Consider the following 18,241-nt stretch of genomic DNA (forward strand, 5'->3'; position numbering starts at 1 on the left):
ATTGGGTATTGAAGCGGCTAGTACCCTTTTTCATAATCAAAAGTTATTGGTAGTCAACTAGCATTCTTTTCACACCCACCGATTCACGCAGAACATCCGATAAATATTTTAAGATATGCATTCTCTTCCACGCAGTTCAAAGTTCAGGAAATTATACCTTTAAGCAGGACACTGCCCCCACAGTTTTTAGGGCAAGGGTTATAAGTTATGCCCTGGGGGCATATAATGTTTTTATTGAAATCTTTGTCGTAGAAACTTGAAAGAGGGCTCATTCGATCGGAAATTCAAAGGGGTAGTGCCCTTTTTAATAGTCGGATGTGATTTAAGGGCAACTAACCCCCTCTCACGCCCATCTTTTCTCCAAACACATTCAATCACTATTTTAGATATCCATTTTATTCAACGTAGTTCAAAGTTTTGGAAATTAGGTCTCTAAGGAAGACAACCTAAGGGCGACTAACGCCCTTCTCACGCCTACCATTTTCCCAAACACATCTAATCAAAATTTTGAGATACCCATTTTGTTTAAGGTAGTTGAAAGCTCTTGAAATTAGGTCTTTTAGGATCATATACCCCTCTGAGCCCTCAGTGCAAGGGTTGTAAGTTATCTCCTGGGGGCATATAAAGTTTATATGCCCCCAAAAGCCCCCAAATATGACTTTGATTGCGCTGCCTAAGTAAAGAACGATGTTAGCACAATGTATTATTTTTTGGTTTTCCAAAAAGGGCACTTCATATCGAAGGAGTTGCCGTAGAAACTTTGAAAAGGGCTCATTCGATTGGAAATTGGAGTGGCTTGGCCCTTTTTAATAGTCGAAAGTGATTGGAGGGCAACTAGCCCCACACCCGCGCACATCATTCCCCCAAACCCATACAATCAAAATTTTGAGATAGCCATTTTGTTCAGCGTAGTTTATTTCCAGATAGAAAATATGTTTTTGGTGAGGACACTCCACCACAACACTTAGGGCGAGGGTTTTAAGTTATGCCCCGGGGGGATATAAGAACGATAGTGGCACAATGTATTATTTTTTTTTTTTTTTTTTTGTGCCCTTTTTAATAATCGAAAGTGATTGGAAGGCAACTAACACCCCTCTCACGCCCACCATTCCCCCAAAAACATTCAATCAAAGTTTAAAGATAGCCATTTTGTTCAACGTAGTTGAAAGTTCCGGAAATTATGTATTTAAGGATGACAAACCCCCAGAGCCCCAAGGGCAAAGGTTGTAAGTTCTGCCCTGGGGGCATATAAGAGTTGTCGTAAAACTTAAAAAGGAGCTCATTCAATTCAAAATTGAGAGGGCTAGTGCCCTTTGTAACAGTCGAAAGTGATTGGAGGGTAACTAACCCCCCTCTCACGCCCATCACTCCTCTAAATACATCCAATCAAAATTTTCAGATACCCATTTTTTTCAACGTAGTAGAAAGTTCTGGAAATTAGGTCTTTGAGAATGACACCCCCTCCCAATACTCAGGGCAAGGATTGTAAGTTATTCCCGCGGGGCATATAAGATTTTTATTGAAAGTTTTGCCGTAGAAACTTCAAAGGGCTCATTTGATTGGAAATTGAAAAGGCTAGGATCATTTTTAATAGTTGAAAGCGACTGGAGAGCGACTACCGTCCCTCTCACGCCCACCATTTTCCCAAACACATCCAATCAAAATTTTGAGACAGCCATTTTGTTTAACGTAGTTCGAAGTTTTGGAAATTAGGTCTCTAAGGAAGACAACCCAAGGGCGACTAACGCCTACCATTTTCCCCAACACATCTAATCAAAAGTTTTAGATATCCATTTTGTTTAACGTAGTTGAAAGTTCTTGAAATTAGGTCTTTTATGATGATATACCCCACAGAGCCCTCAGTGCAATGTTTTTAAGTTATGCCCTAGGGGTATATAAGGTTTATATAGAAGTTGTTGTAGAAATTTCAAAAAGGGCTCATTTGATTGGAAATTGAAATTGCCCTTTTTAATAGTCTAAAGTGAGTGGAGAGTAATTAACCCCCCCTCTCACACCCACCATTTCCCCAAAAACATTCAATCAAAGTTTAGAGATTCAACGTTGTTGAAAGTTCTGGAAATTATGTATTTAAGGACGATGAGCCCCCTAGAGCCCCAAGGGTATAGATTCTAAGTTCCGCCCTTGGGGAATCTAAGGATTTTATACATGAAGCAGTAGAAAAACCTCAAAAGGGATTCATTCAATTCGAAATTGAGAAAGCTAGTGCCCTTTGTAATAGTCGAACGTGATTGGAGGGTAACTACCCCCCTCTCACGCCCACAACTCTTCTAAATACATCCAATCAAATTTTCATATACCCATTTTGTTCATTTTATTGGAAATTGAAAGGGCTAGTGCCTTTTAAATAGTTGAAAGTGATTGGAAGGCTTGACATTTTTATGGTAAAGATCGATGTGGGTATAATGTATTATTTTTTGTTGTTGTTGTTGTTTAGATCAGGGCACTTCGTATCGAAGGAGTTTGTCGTGGGAACTTCGAAAAGGGCTCATTCGATTGAAAATATAAAGGGCTGACGCCCTTTTAATAGTCGTTATTGGAGGACGTTATTGGAGTTATTGGAGGGCAACTAATACCCCTTCCACTCCCACGCCCACCCACCCATTTTCCAATTATTTTTAAAAACTAACGTTGCCTTAAGATTAAATAAAAATGCACTGTTATAATGCTAATTACCAATAAGGCATCTCAGCAGTATCCCAAGAACGACTGAGGGTATTATGTTCATACTTTCGAGGCTGCTTCTGCTCTTAAAATTTAACCAAATCAAAATAGCGTAAGTGTATCCATGCTATTAAAGAAAGTACACAGATTTTTTTCTAGATGTCACACAGTTTTCTATTTCAGGTCAGCTAGGGGAGGCACGAAATTTAGTTAAACACCACTCTTTGTGTCTAGATTTTTAAAATGGTAAAGACAGTTGACAATCGCTGACATTGTTCCTCCAGCAAACAAATAGCACGTCAAACTATATAGTCTTAAAAAACGAAAAGATTTAAAGTATTATTTTCTTTTTCCCTGAAAAGACTATGTCAATATAAAACGAACAGAAATTAATTAAAAAAACTTTTTCCACAAAATAAATTTTTGAAAGAAAAGTAAAGAACTCCATTAAACAAAAAAGAAGCAAAAATAAAATCAAATAATCTACCAAGCTATAATAATTTACCAATTTATATAAATAAATGAAACCCAAAACGAACAGGAATTACAATAAATAACCGAGTCAAACTCAAAACGAGCAGAAATTAACATAAGTTGGGCGCAAAACCCCTATGCCTTCCCAAGGCCAGAACAAAATTTGCACTTTACTGAAAAAATACAAATGAATGTGCATTGTCAGTTTAATATAGCCTACATATACTGACATTTAGTAATCAAAATGTGAATATTATTTGATTTATTAAAGTTATAAAATTAAAAACATTTATATTTTTTCAGTAAAGTGCAAATTTTGTACTAGCCTTGGGAAGGCATAGGGGTTTTGAACCCAACTTATATTAAGTTCTGCTCGTTTTGAGTTTGACTCGGTTAATTATTGTAATTGCTGTTCGTTTTGGGTTTCATTTATTTATCGATGCTGATTTGTGGTATTTTCACGCTTGGTAGATTATTTGATTTTATTTTTGCTCATTTTTTGTTTAATGGAGTCCTTTACTTTTCTTTAAAAAACTTATTTTGTGGAAAATGTTTTTTTAATTAATTGAAATAATAGAGGAAGTATTTGGCACGGAGGCGTAGGGTTGCTCCCCACGCTAAGATAACTCATAAAACATTTTGACAAAATTGTGGAATTTTGCACTGTGGAAATAAAAACCGGTTTTCACAGCCTCGACCAATATTTGGCCCATAGTCCCTCACCGAAGATCAAGGCCGTATCCAGGGGTGGGGTACTCAGTTTAACCCCCCCCCCCCAAATTTTTTTTTTATCGAGTCGAAAATTAGTCTAAAAAATACCTGTAAAGACGGGGAAAAATCGGTTACCCCCCCCCCCCCTAACAAAAATCCTGGATCCGCTCTTGCCGAAGATGACACACATTGGAAGGCTAGGAGGTTAGGTTACGCCTCCTTAAGGCTCAGAATTCTTCCCAGAAAAGAGACTGGGGTATAAGGTATAATGATGAAGAGGTATATGGTTTTCTCTGGTTTCGGGCATAATTCCCCTTCATGGAATGATTGGCTTTTGATCCTCCCAATTAACTAATCTCTTCAAACAAGACGATGATATAGATATTGAATGCAAATGTGTGACCCCACTTCAGAACTAAATTTTATGAATACAATAAATTACAGTTCTCTAATTAAACGTGAATGTTAAGTTTGACCTGAAGTTTGTTGTACAACATTATTTAATTTAAATGACACTATTATACCACAAACCAAAAAAATTAAACAGGAAAGCCGTTACATATCAACCTTTGAAACATCTGTGCTGTTTTATTTTCGTTTTAAATTAGGCCTTAGACTATTTCAAGAATTCTGATATTAACATTGATTTGAAAGTAGGTACTAGCATTTTTGTAAAGTACTTTTCATGGCATACTTAATAAAAGGAAAAATCATACTTTGGTCATTTAGGTGCACTACATGCAGTGGCCAGGGATCTATACAGGGGGTGGGTAGGGACCTGGGATCCCAAACCCCAATTTTCCCTGAGTTTTTGGCAATTCACATTCTAATTATCAAGTAATTTTCTTTTTGATTGGCCCCTCCCCCTAAAGAAGATCCTGCTCATATGCCTGAAAGTGGCCCGCTGACATTATCATGGCTAAAACTAAGTGGCAAACACTACCACCATCATCATTACTAAATACCCGACAATACTCCCGAAATTGCTCCAGACAGCACCAATGTTCATTGTATCTTTATCTTTATGCTTGTGATGAAATAAAAATGCAAAAACGTGTAAAACTCTCAATTTAAGAAAGTAAACTTTCTTAGTAGTTCACTGTTTTAATTAAAAGCTTGACCCGTACTTATATTGTCATTTATATTTCATTTGAATTTCTTCTTACCTTCAGTAGGGGCCTCCACAGGCCACTCAGCGCGTCCCCGGGTGGCGGATAGGGGAACGCCCTACATATATTTAGTGTACCTTCATTTAATAGGCGGCGCGGACCAAGGGTAGACCTAGTCCCTGGGGGGTCCAGAATAGAAGCTGGGGCACCCTCACCCGGTGGCCGTAAATACAGACGGAGGAGGATGAAGGCCCCACGGATGTACACTCAGCAGGGCCTGGCGGCGCGTGGATACGTCCCGTGAGTTTCAAACCTTCCCCCAGGAATAGGTTAAATTGAAGGATGAAGCAGAACATCATCGTCGGAGGACCCTCTATAGAAGGACAGCTGCGGCAGGCTGTAGGATCCAGGTTATGGATCACAGCCACAGCAAAAGGCTCCCTCGACCCTTTCGGAGTGCCATGGTTCTGCGTAACTTTTGATTAAGTAAATTCCGATTTTATGGGTAGCCTCAAGCTTATGAGGTGGGTGGGAGCCCACACCAGGGATTCTCAGTACCTAGATCAGTGCCTTCTCTAATCAGATCCCAGTCCTTGGATCGGTTGGGACTGCAGCCTTCCACCTGAAATCTTCACGCAACAAAAATGATGATCCAGCCTCGGATGGCCCTTGGATTTTCGTTTCACGACCTCCGCATAACACTGAACGGATTTCAGACCAACGAATGAACCTTCTTGACAAAGATGGACTACGCGTTGCCACCTGGAACGTACTTACACTTAACTTTCCCAAAGTGAAACGAATGTTTGCTCTTGAGCTAAAAGGCTTCAATGGACTCACAGAAACCCGCCTCGTCGGAAGAGTCCAAGGATTTCTGTGAGGGATATCACTGGATCTGGTCTGGTGACCCAAAAACGAAGACAAACTGCATAGGTCTTATACTGAGCGCCAGAGCAAAGAAATGCCTTTTCTTGACGGAATATTGATGAATCAGCTCCAGCACAAGAATGGAAAGTGGACATTTATTGTGTGCTATGCTCTCATTAATCTGAGTCCTGCAGAGGCAAAGGGCCGGTTCTATGTAGAGCTCTCTATGACCCTGTCTAGAATGTCATCCCACGATATTATCACTCTTCTTGGAGACCTTAACGTGACGCTTAACGACAGAGAGGGCGTGAGGAAATATTCTTGGCCCCATGACTGCGGGCCCACTGAATGACAACGGAGAGAGTCCTTCAGCTCTGCAGCATGTATAATCTGGTCATATCAAATACACTCATTCAGAGACGAGAAATTCACAAACACACTTGGTATAGCAACGACGGCCAGACAAAGAAGATGATGGATTATATTATGATTTCTGGACACTGGTGCTCTTCAACAACTAATTGCTGGACGTATAGGTCTGCTGCGCTAGGAAACACAGACCATAAAATGGTGGTCGTACGCTAAGCGCAGAGAAAACACTTGGGGCACACTTGAGAGTGCAGAGAAAAGATAAACGGCCTCCCTAGTTTTATTTGAGTAGCCTGACAACAACTGAGGTGTACCAGAAGTATGGTCTTGATATCTCAAACCTGTTAAGCTGCCTCCAAAGCCGGCATGACTCCAAAGTTGTCTGGAATTCCTTCAAAGAGAGTTTACTCGACTCTGCTGGCAGTACCATTGGTCGAGGCCAAGCACAAGAAAAAACCCAGTATATCCCATGATACCCTTCCCATGATCAAACTGCGTCGGAAGGCCTAGCAAAGACCATGGCAATGTAAAGGTGTCTCAACAGCATGCGCAGTAGCATACCACACAGAGATAGAAATACCTTTGTTGATAGGAAAGCCAGCGATCTTGAAGATGCTGCTAGGAGGGGATACACTTGCTAACTATACAAACATCTCCGCAAGTTGGTGGAAGGGAAGCCTTCTACCGCGAGCCGTGTTCTGTCTGGATATAGCAGCACGTAAGATGATGATGCAGGTCAACTTTCTTCCCGGAACAGACACTATTCAAAGCTTTTGAACGCTGAGGCAGTCACACATTCCGACTCGGACCTGATTCAAGCAGCCATGACCACAACCGAGGTGACTTCTGACCTCCTATCACAACCGTTTGAAGTTTTTGAAATCCGAAATACTGTAAAACGTCTTAAAAAGTATCAACCCCTGGCTTCTGTGGTATTTCTGCAGAACTTCTCAAGTACGGAGATGCAGCAATGATACTGGGGCTCCAGCTCATCTTTTCAGTTATATAATGTGTGAAATATATACAGAAAAGTTGGCGTGCTGGCATCATTTCACCATTCTTGGAACAAAAGGGCAGTCGCCAAATCTGCTCTAATTATTGCGGGATTGCGCTTCTCTCTGCTTTTCGCCATGACGCTATTGGACAGATGCTCTGCCCTTCTGAGTAGAAACAGAAGAGCTCAGCAAGTCGGGTTCATGCCCGGCAGGTCGACACCGGAGCATATTTTTTGTGCATGAGTAATGTTTTAGGTTTTTAAAAAAATCCTAAACTTGTTGCAAACATCTACATAGTAGGGTCATCAATTTCCTAAAGTACGATGGGGGAGATTTTTTTCTCTTTTGCTATATAAACATACGAAAAAGGGGTTTTTTAGAATCTAGAGTGGGGTATTTTTTTTTTAATGAAAATCTGGCCTCCATCCCCAGCTTGCACCCCTGCTACACAGGTATTGAATACCCCTTGAAATTCTCATTTTTTGGATTAAAGCAGAGACTCTTATGGATTTTGATTTAACGAACGTTTTATACTGATTCATTTTACACCAATGGAAACAATAATTGAGATTAAAAAGTTTACACAACATTACATACGATTCGCGGGGTGTCACATATGATTAAAAATAATTTTGTCCCTGAAAAACTGATGGCCTCAGACGTAAATTTATCGAGAGCAATAGACATGAAAAAATTACATAGGCCAACACACAAGCACCTCAGATCTGCTAGGGTAAATATCCCGTTAAGTTTAACTTTAAGAAAATAACTTTATTTCTCTCACAATCAAGTAGTTGAGAATGACTTTTAATTATAGAGAAAATAAACTTAGAGGGTCAATATTTCCAGCTGTTTTATCTGTGGTTTTTATTGAATTGTGAACGTGGGTTTACGCACCTCCGCTTGTGAAGATAGAGCATTATCATGTTAAGATAGCTAGGCTTCATTTTACAAATGAAAGATGACAGATTGTTAAACATTACATTAAATAAAAAACAGTTATTTTTAACTGAAAGTAAGGAATTACATCAAAACTTAAAACGAACAGAGATTATTCCGTATATGAAAGGGGCTGTCCCCTCCTCAACGCCTCGCTCTTTACGCTAAAGTTTGACTCCTTGTCACAACTCTGCTTTTAAAACAATAGTTCAAGTTCATTTAATTTCTCATTAAATCACTAAAAGACAAAATAACACTTGTACAATATGAATCAATGGAAAAGAAAATATTTACAGAGGGTGCCCACACAGTGAGTTATACTGGAAAACAGGCACCCTAAAAATAAAATAAAAATAATAATAATAATAATAATAACAAATGATGAAAATAAATAATAATACACTAGATATACTCGGAATAAAAATGAGACACCACACTGAAACCACAGCCCACACCTCAAATCAATATATTACCACATAATAAAATTTTTATCAGCAATAGCACCGGCCAACATGACTTCAAATAAATGAATAATTATCTATAATTACTTATTAGATATAGTTTGAATTTAGCTTTAGAAATTGGAATAGAAAGACGCGAATCTATATTACTTTCATAAATATTCCAGAACTTTATTATTGAATTTTTAGGAGAAAATCTGGGTCTTTCAGTTCAAATTCTAGGGCAAGGTAATTTGGCCGAACTTCTTCTTAAACAATAATTATTCTGGACAAAAGAAACTAAAGAGAAGGTACTAGAATTTAGAGCCAAAGGTAATAATTCTTTTATTTGTTTTGTCTGAAAAGGACACAATGTACAGGAAGGACTAGATCAACTGGCAATATTCTTAAAAATGTATAAAGGCTCTTAGTAGGGGATTTATCGGGGAGGGAAGATGGGAAGGAAGGAGTACTTTTAACGTACGAAGGGCATTATTTTGAAGACGTTGAAGGGGCTTAATTAGAGATTTGAAAGTATTTAAATAAGCAATTTGACAATAATTAAAATAAGAATAGATTAGAGAATAATAAAGTGACTTAAGAGCAGGGAAAGGGAGGTGGAATTTTAGATACCGCAGTAACCCCACATTCCTACCTAGCTGTATCCTTAGCTTATTAAGATGAAGTTTCCAAGATAAATTTTCATCAACTGTTAGCCCTAGATACTTACAAGACTCCTTCCTGGCAATGGTAACTAGTTCTTCGTTAAAACGGACAGATATTTGAGAAATCGACGGTACGGCATGTGAAATTCGAAAGAAGATGATAAAATGGGTCTTCTAAGAGTTTAACACCATGAGGTTGTCAGCAAACCACTGCAATAGCTTCTTTAGACCAAAACAGAGGTTTTCTCTGACGGATGATTCATCTGTACCTGTGACAGAAGCCGTGTTGTCTGCCGTGTCGTCTGCGAATAGTAGAGCAAGTTCATCATCGGTGATAGTGTCCAGAAGGTCATTGGCGTGTATTAAAAATATTAGTGGTCCAAGAATTGAACCTTATGGTACTCCTACCTTTTCAGAACATGGCGTTTTTACCGATCTTACTGCACCTCCATCCACAAATTGATTCCGACCACTGAGGTAAGACTGGATGAGTAAGAGAGCATTACCTCTTATTCCGCAGTTTTCAAGCTTATCCAAAAGAATCAGATGACAAATCATGTCAAACGCTTTTTTTTACATCCACAAATATTGTAACTGGTATCACATCACGGTCCATCGCATCATTCAAAAACTGTAGCAAAACCAATATAGATTGTTCGGTTGAGTGCCCAGGCCTAAATCCAAACTGATGCTTGTTGAAGAAGTTAGACTTAGTCAGATATTTCATCAGTCTGTTGTAGATGCAACGCTCCATAATTTTCGAAAGAGCAGAGAGAATAGAGATAGGGCGGTAGTTTGAAGGCAGCTTGGGGTCGCTACCTTTGTGGAGCGGTATAACCTTCGCCGACTTTAAGACAGTAGGAAAGATGCCATCTTTAAATGAAGAATTGACGATGTGTGCGATAACGCCGACATAGCAATCGATGGTCTTCCTTATGAGGCAATTTGACGACCCATATGGACCTTCGGAGCGACCGTTTTTCATGGCTTGAACAATCTTCAGTAGTTCGTCCTCAGTGACTGGCGACAGAAACATAGAGGAGCAAGATGGCGAAGGTAGTTATTTATTGTAATTATCCGTGACGACAGTTGAAAGCCCATAAGCTTCCTCTACGGTTGCTTCTCTAATGCATGCAAAAAGTTCATTTAACGTGTTGGCTACTTCTTGTTGGGATGTTGAAGATGTTCCATCAGGCTTGGTTATGATCTCAGGAAACGCATTAAATTTTTGTTTATTCAGGCATTCATTTATCAGTGTCCATGTCTTCTTTGGCGATCGTTCTGCTTCTTGAAACTGCTTATGGTAGTAAGCCTGTTTAGCTTTCCTGAGCAGGGCTGTCAGAGTGTTTTTATAATTTTTGAATTGCGTACCAAGTACATCAGGATTATCAATATATTGCCTGAATAGCATATTTTTGTGTTCAATACTGGTTAGTAAGCCTTGGGTGAACTTTAGCGTAAAAAGCGAGGCGTTGGGGAGGGGACAGCCCCTTTCATATACAGAATAATATCTGTTCGTTTTAAGTTTTTATGTCGCTCCTTATTTTTAGTTAAAAAAACTTGTTCTTTTACATTTAATTTCTGAACGTTTTCCAACTAATGCAGGTTCGAATTTGGCTCGCCGCAAACTAAAAATTAGAACAAAAATTGCATATTAATTTTGGCAGATTTATTCCGCATATGAAGAGTTGCCCCCTCCTCAATACCTCGCTCTTCATGCTAAAGCTGTAAGCACTGTTAAAAAAGCTTCCTATTATATTTAAATGACCACCCGTGTTTCAACTTTGGTATACAGCCAAACTTTAAAGTGAAGAGTAAGGTATTGAGGAGCGGGCAACCCTTCATATATGGAATAGTTCTGTTCGTTTTTCAAATAATGCAGGTAAATCTGGTCAGTCTATAGGACCTATACCCCTCCCCTTCACGGACCACGCCGTGGACCTTTTATCCCCGGTGACGTGCATCCCCCCCCCCCCCGACCGTTCCATCCTCGCTTAGAATCATCCCTCACTGTAAAAGTGCTTCCGAACGATTCAGCCTGAAAAAGTCTCCTTAGCATTTTTTGATTTAAATAAGACTTTAATCTTTAGTCAGTTTTGTCGATTACTCCAGAAACGCCCCCTTCCGTGGAAGATATTTCCCAGAAAACAAAACACGCGGGAAAAATCCCGTGGATAAGTCCCCCGGAACATCTCCACATGAAAAATTTCACAATGAGACTGCACGACAATAAAAAACAATTTCGTCTAGCACTTCTGTCAAATCCCCCCTGGTAACACATCCCCCGGAATATCCCCCCCCCCGAGATTTACGTCCCCAAGGAAGATAACAAATACTATACCCAATAACAAAGACGTTCCTAAACACTGGGCGACTTTAATAACTCACAGGCATCTTCTTACGGACTGGGGGGATTCATTTTACACCTAAAGTCATAATTATTTGATCTTCCAAATATACTAAAGAACCTGGCTATCTCAAAATTTTGATCAGATAATATTGGGGAAAAAATAGGCTTGGGAAGGGTCCAGTTGCCCTCCAATCTATTGGTCACTCAAAAAGGACCCTATAGCTGTTAATTACTGTTCCAATGAACCCTCTTCCGATATTCTAGGACCAATGTGTCGATACAATCACCGCTGAGAAAAAAAAACAAACAAACCCGCATTCGTGATCTTTCTTCTGGCAAAAAATACACAATTCCACATTTTTGCAGATAGTAGGCCAAAACCTCTATAGTAGGGTTCTCTGATACGCTGAATCTGACAGTATGATTTTCATTAAGATCTATGACTTTTAACGGGTGTTTCCCCCCTTTTTTCAAAATGAAGGCACATTTTCTCATTCTCGTAACCTTTCATGGGTAAGACAAAACTTAATGAAACTTATATATTTGACATCAGCATAAAAATCAATTCTTTTGATATATCTGTTGGTATCAAAATTCCGTTCTTTAGATTTTCGGTTACTATTGAGCCGGGTCGCTCCTTACTTACTGTTATTTACCATGAACTGTTTGATAAGACACGGTCGTAAGAAAGAAAATAGAACTTAATAGGAGAGAGTAAAGACTAAAGCTTTGAATTGATTGGTGTGAAGAAGAAGTATGCGCGGCTGTGTTGGTCTGGTGTTGCAATGAGTTGTTGGTAGCAGTAGTATTAGGTCCTATAACTCCATGTTAAAACTGCTTCAATTTCATTGGTTTACATCTGCGACTTATAAGCCAATCACACTGTTCCTAATTTCTGGAGACAAATAACCCCACCTTTTCAAAACATGATTGGTTTCCAAACATCCTATATGAAATTTTAGGCCAGTAAAAAGAAGAAAAAGTTCAACCCCCTCTGATTGGTTAGTTTGTGGGAAAATTTCATCCAATAAGTAGAATTACATTTTTTTTAAGTATTATGGTACAAAATTAGTACAAGGGCATGACACTGCTTCAAAACGACAACCAGCTGAAAAAAAAATCACCATTATCAATAACCCTTAAACGAAAGAGTTTTATGCCCCTCTTGACGGTGAATCAAAATATACTACTGGCTACCCTTCCAGATGTGTTTAGCCCATGTTTCTTCATGGTAGGATTATCATAATAACCTTGCATAGGTTCTCTTATTCCAGCTTTATTTTCTTTCGTTTGTACTATGTTATGCTGTTAATGTTTTTGAATTTAGCTGAACGAGTATAAAAGGATAAATTCCTATTCATTGCATTGCTCACTAAATATTTGTTTTTGACGCTGCTCTAAAAATCTACGTAACGAAATCTACGTAATAATATACGAAATTATTTACGTAACTGTGTTTATCTACATAACTGATAATTGCAATCAAAACTTAAAAAACTAAAAAAATGAGGATCTTAATAATGTCTCTCGCAGATTCTTGAAAACGTGTCTTTATCTCTGTTATTTGAGTAACGCATTAAATTGCATGATTTTATACAACATGCTAAAGGCGAGTATATTGAACGACGTTTTGGAAGAAATAAAAGATAAATGTTTAGTAGTAAATTGGTCCACTTCAGTTGAAAGGTTAATATCCCGAATTTATTGTTTCTTTGTAGCATCATTCCTATTGCTTTGATTCTATGGCAACCCTCTTACTCTTTGAGCTACCTATATCTAAAATATATAGTCGATAGGATCACGGCAGAGGTACTGAGGACATCCCTTCGAGCGTGCATAACCCTTTAGACTGCTTTCCTAGTGATGAGAAAAAAGTGGGCCCTGACCTTTAAAAATCTATGTGTTATAAAAATGAAACCTTGCAAAATAGATCTTCTCCTTAAATGAATTACAACAAAAGTGTTTTCATTTTCACAACTTTGCTCAATCCCAATTTACACCTGCACAGTCCCAATTTCGAGCACAGTATATAAATTATAGGCAGTATGATCTTTCCCTATCTCACCCATTATAAAAACCCGGACCGAGGTGCCAGTGCTCCAGAGAACCTAAAAACATAATCGACATTAGATCTTTTTACGGGTAGACAAGTCAGATTTTTCTTGAACACGAAACTTGGCTTTAACGTTGGAACACTAAATTTTAATGAAACTAATTTTAAATTAATTTATTCCAATACATACATGAAAATCGGTAATTAGTAGTGCAATGTTATTATTAGATGTTTTTAGGAATTAAAAATAGGTTTCGAAGTCTCAAGTTGGTTTCAAAGGCATTTTGAGAAAGTTTCTGTCAAAATACGTGTTCCAGGGTAATTGGACCGCTGATGGCAGATCAAATGAGAGATGTTTGTACGCGCTAATGGGAGGAGCTGTAAATAAAGTGTAAATAAAGTAAATAAAGTAAAATAAGTGGGAAGAGCTGTTTGTTCGCACCGAGAATGAAGAACCAGAAATTATCTGCGGTAAACTTACTGCTATATCTTTGTACTTTGATTTCGAGCGAGTAACAGACAGCAAATTTTTACGGGTAATATTCGTTCAAGAAACTGTGAACTTCAGCATGGCATTACCTCAAAAACAGAGTGAGTGTGGGAGTGAGAGAGATAGAGAGAGAGAGGGGGGGGGAATTAAGAAAAGCAGACATATGATGGTGAACAATGATTTTATTTTGGCAAATAAAGACGTACAACGCGAAAATAAAAACAGGCCGCTAAGCAATAAACACTGTTTTATCACAAAACACTTTTCTAGGAATATAAAACGAAATCGAGCCTAAACAAGATGAGCGAATTCAAACAAATTAATACATTTACCCTAACTTTTATCAATTAATGGTTCAGTTATGCACAGAGGTAACCCATCATGTCCCTCTTTAAAAACAGGTGAAAAAAAAAGTTGTAATGCCCTCACAAACATAATATCGCTAGGAACATTTTGAAACCGAAAAAATTCAGTTTTTAGTTCGATGAGCTGGGGAGAAAAGAGTCCAATGAAATTTAACCCTACATTTTCGAAAAGCCCTGTAAGTATTCTTTCAGTAATCTAAATTTGAGTAGCTAAGAAAATCAATCAAAATTTGAAAGCACAAAAAGTGAAGCTTCAATCGAAACCTACTGCTTTCATTTATTATCAGGATAGCACAGTAGATAACGCCGCTCCTGGAAACTGAGGGCAGCAAGACGATAACAGGAAAGTTTTAAGAGCGGAAAGTGGCACTTGTATCGAAGTGAAAAGCAAAGAACGCCATCTAGAATTTGGCAATTTGTTTCTTTTTTAACCTACCCTAAACTATTGAAAACCTTCTCTTTTCATGCACTTTAAATTGCAGAAAGCAGGATTCTGTCGCCAGTACATCTACCCAGCTCAAAGTCAACTGGCCTACTTAAACTTCCCGAATCTTGATAAGCTAACCAAGGCCTACTTTGTGAAGACAGGATTTTGAATTAAAATGATTCATAAAATGCAGATTAAATATCACTTAAAGAGAAGTTACAGTTTTAATCCTACAAAATTACAGAATAATCATATCAGCTATCCAATTTTCTTTGAAATTTCCTACTTTTCTATCGACACAACACTGTATGTAGAGCTTAATAGTTGTTAATCCTTATCTTCCCATATTAAATCACCAAAGGTCTAGCCAGCGTTGCCAACCTATTGAGATAAATTATACTAATTTTCTGACCAAATTTTACCCAAAAGATATTTTGTACCATAATTATAGCATTTAACGTTAGTTTCCATTTTTAAAGACAAAAATACTAGGATAAACTTAAAGGCAAACAAACTTTTTTCACTAATATCTTCATCCTGTCTCAGAAACAACTCTGAGCCCCGTTTCTAGTGGGATGATTAGTTTATAGTTCGTGGAGATTTATTTTTGTGGCACGCCAACGAATATCCCTTTTCTTGTCCTTAAATACCACAAAGGTGACTTGGGGAGTTTCGAAAATTTGGAAAAAATTAAAACTTGACTTGGCAAATACAGAGCAAATGTACCAGAAATGTTGGATTGTATCATGAAATATTCAAATGCATCGCATTGTACCAAGGCAGCTAGATTGTACCAAAAACTGTGCACCTGTACCACGTTGGCAACGCTGGATCTAACTCTCATAAGTTTCCGATTTTTTGATCTGTGATTTAGACCTAGGTGTTGCAAGGCATTGAGCTGTGTCAGGTCTAGACGGCTATATGAAGCGATGATTTATTATTAGTAGTAGTATTATGAGAATTTAAATCAATTTAGCCGACACATTCATTTCTTATTAGTTAAATTATTAGTTAAGCTCGTTGAATATTTCGCATTAAGAATTATTTCTAGTTGGATCTTGAATGTAAAATTCATTTTCACGGCACTTTACTTAATAAATATTTGTTCCTAACGCTTTTCTAAAAAGTAACTTAACTGATATTTACAATCAAAACTAAAAAAAAGAACGAGAATCTTAATCATGTTGTCTCTCAGTGCATAATTGTGTCTGTTATTTGTGCAGCTTAAAGTTAATATTCCCTGTGAAATGTGCGCTTTTGTGACAAGACTACAGCTGTAGCTTATATCGAAAGGAAAAGATACTTAGACTGATGAATTAATTTTAGATCTATCCAGGCACCAAGTATTAATTATGATATTACTCGGACTTCGGGGAAATGACATATATTTGATAAAAAAAAAAAAAAACCTCTTTGCATGTTTTAAACGCCTTTTAAACAAAATTTTCTATCTAAAAAAAAACCGGTCGACAGATTAAGCTGAATCTTAACTCTTGAAAGACAAGAAATTATCGCCTTAAGTAGAAAATGAAAACAGTAGGTTAAGAAAAATAATATATCAAAACCTTGCAAAGGAAAAATTTGCCTTAAGTGAATCAACTTAAATAGACAGTTACAAGCAAAATTGACAAAAAAAAACACACACACACATGTGAATAGACCCCCTCTCAACTCATATTTACAACTGATAATGGTGCGTTTAAACTTCATACATTATATACAATTAGTAATCTTTGAAAAGAGACAACAAATTAAACATACTATGAAAGATCTTAAGCCGAACTGGCCAGCCATGACAAAAACCAACGAAGAGAAAAATCTCAATGAAAAAAAAAAAAAAAAGAAAAAAAAAAAAAAAAAAAAAAAAACCAACAAACGAGACTGTGGCCAGTGGAGAGAAAAGAAAAGACAAATGTAAAACAACGCGGATAAAGAGAATGAATATACTATAAAATAGAGAGAGTGAAAGGAGAAGATGTAACCATAAAAGACTATATAAGTATCAATAGATTTCATACCACATACGATTAAATTTATTAAGCCTTAGCTCTAATTGATTTTCATGTCCTTAACTACGGAACTGTGGAGCTTGAGAGTTACGATTCCTTAGAGTCATTCCAAGACACCCCCTCCCGGGGAAAATAGAGAAATAGACAAACTGAGCTTCCGACACGATTATTTGGTGGCTGAGAGACCTCTAATGAAACTTAGTCTCAATCCTCTGAAATAAGGAGAAAATGAAGATTTGGTGATTTCCCCTCCCGGGGAAAATAGAGAAATGGACAAACCGAGCTTCCGACACGATTATTTGGTGGCTGAGAGACCTCTAATGAAACTTAGTCTCAATCCTTCGAAATAAGGAGAAAACGAAGATTTGGTGAAATATAAAAAAAAAAACAAAATATAAAAAAAAACAGAAAAATGTTAAATCAGATTTATACTACTTACATTTGGTTCTTTTTCGGTTTCAATCTTGCATCCTTCAATTCTTTTTTTCTAATTCTTAGTTTTAAAATTTTAATTTAAATGAAAAAAAATTCTATTAGTAATACAAACAAATTGGTTTTGATATAAAAATTTTTAATTTAGCGCTTTAATTAAGTTAATAATAAGTTAAAAACTAATTTGACGTTAAAAATAAACACAGGATTAAACGAAACTGACCTATGGAAATGTATGTTAATTAGCATTTATATATTTAAAAATTAATTTATAATATACAAAGAACTTCCAACGAATCAAATGCAAATTAATAATAATATAAAATTTATTAAATAAATATATAGAAATGAAAAAAAAAACATTGTACAAATTTTTAAGGGGGAGGATGGTCTTATCCCCATACCCTCTCGTTTGGGCTTCGGAAGAACTGGAGACAATAGTCCTAAAATAAGCAAAACATAGAACGCTCATTATACCATATTTTCAGACCCATCCAGAGGATAGGTGACTCATTCTCATCCTTTTTTATTCCATCTACAGGACTACTCTTGACGGATTACGAAGTGATACAATAGTCCTATTACTGAACTAATTTCAAAAATCACAAATTAAAAAGTGTATATAAAAAACGTTGATTGTATAAACACTAGAGGCCAAATTACAAATTCCTTTAACGCGATAAAATGAATAGATAAGTCTCAATAAGACATTGAAGATAAATTTTTTTCTAAAAACATGCGACGGTTCTTAAAATTTTCGATTCGCTCATTGCTGAAGCTATGGCACCAATATAATAGACAAACTCTCTCTAGCGAAATAGATACAATATTTCTATTAGAAAAATGAAAAACGAAAATTCCAAA

General features: G+C 37.2%; 1 protein-coding gene across 1 annotated transcript in view; it reads right to left on the bottom strand.

The window, feature by feature from the left end:
* Window positions 1-18,035, bottom strand: part of LOC148945616 (uncharacterized) — a 111,830-nt gene extending 93,795 nt beyond the window's left edge. The window contains exon 1 of the mRNA XM_089099295.1: window positions 17,855-18,035. The gene's annotated coding sequence lies outside the window, so the exon portion shown is untranslated. The remainder of the gene's footprint in view (window positions 1-17,854) is intronic.
* Between the last annotated feature and the right edge of the window lie 206 nt (window positions 18,036-18,241).

The sequence above is a fragment of the Artemia sp. Qi Xiang Cuo genome, chromosome 13 (genome assembly GCF_049724085.1).
Source record: "Artemia sp. Qi Xiang Cuo chromosome 13, ASM4972408v1, whole genome shotgun sequence".
NCBI classification, from domain to species: Eukaryota; Metazoa; Arthropoda; class Branchiopoda; order Anostraca; family Artemiidae; genus Artemia; species Artemia sp. Qi Xiang Cuo.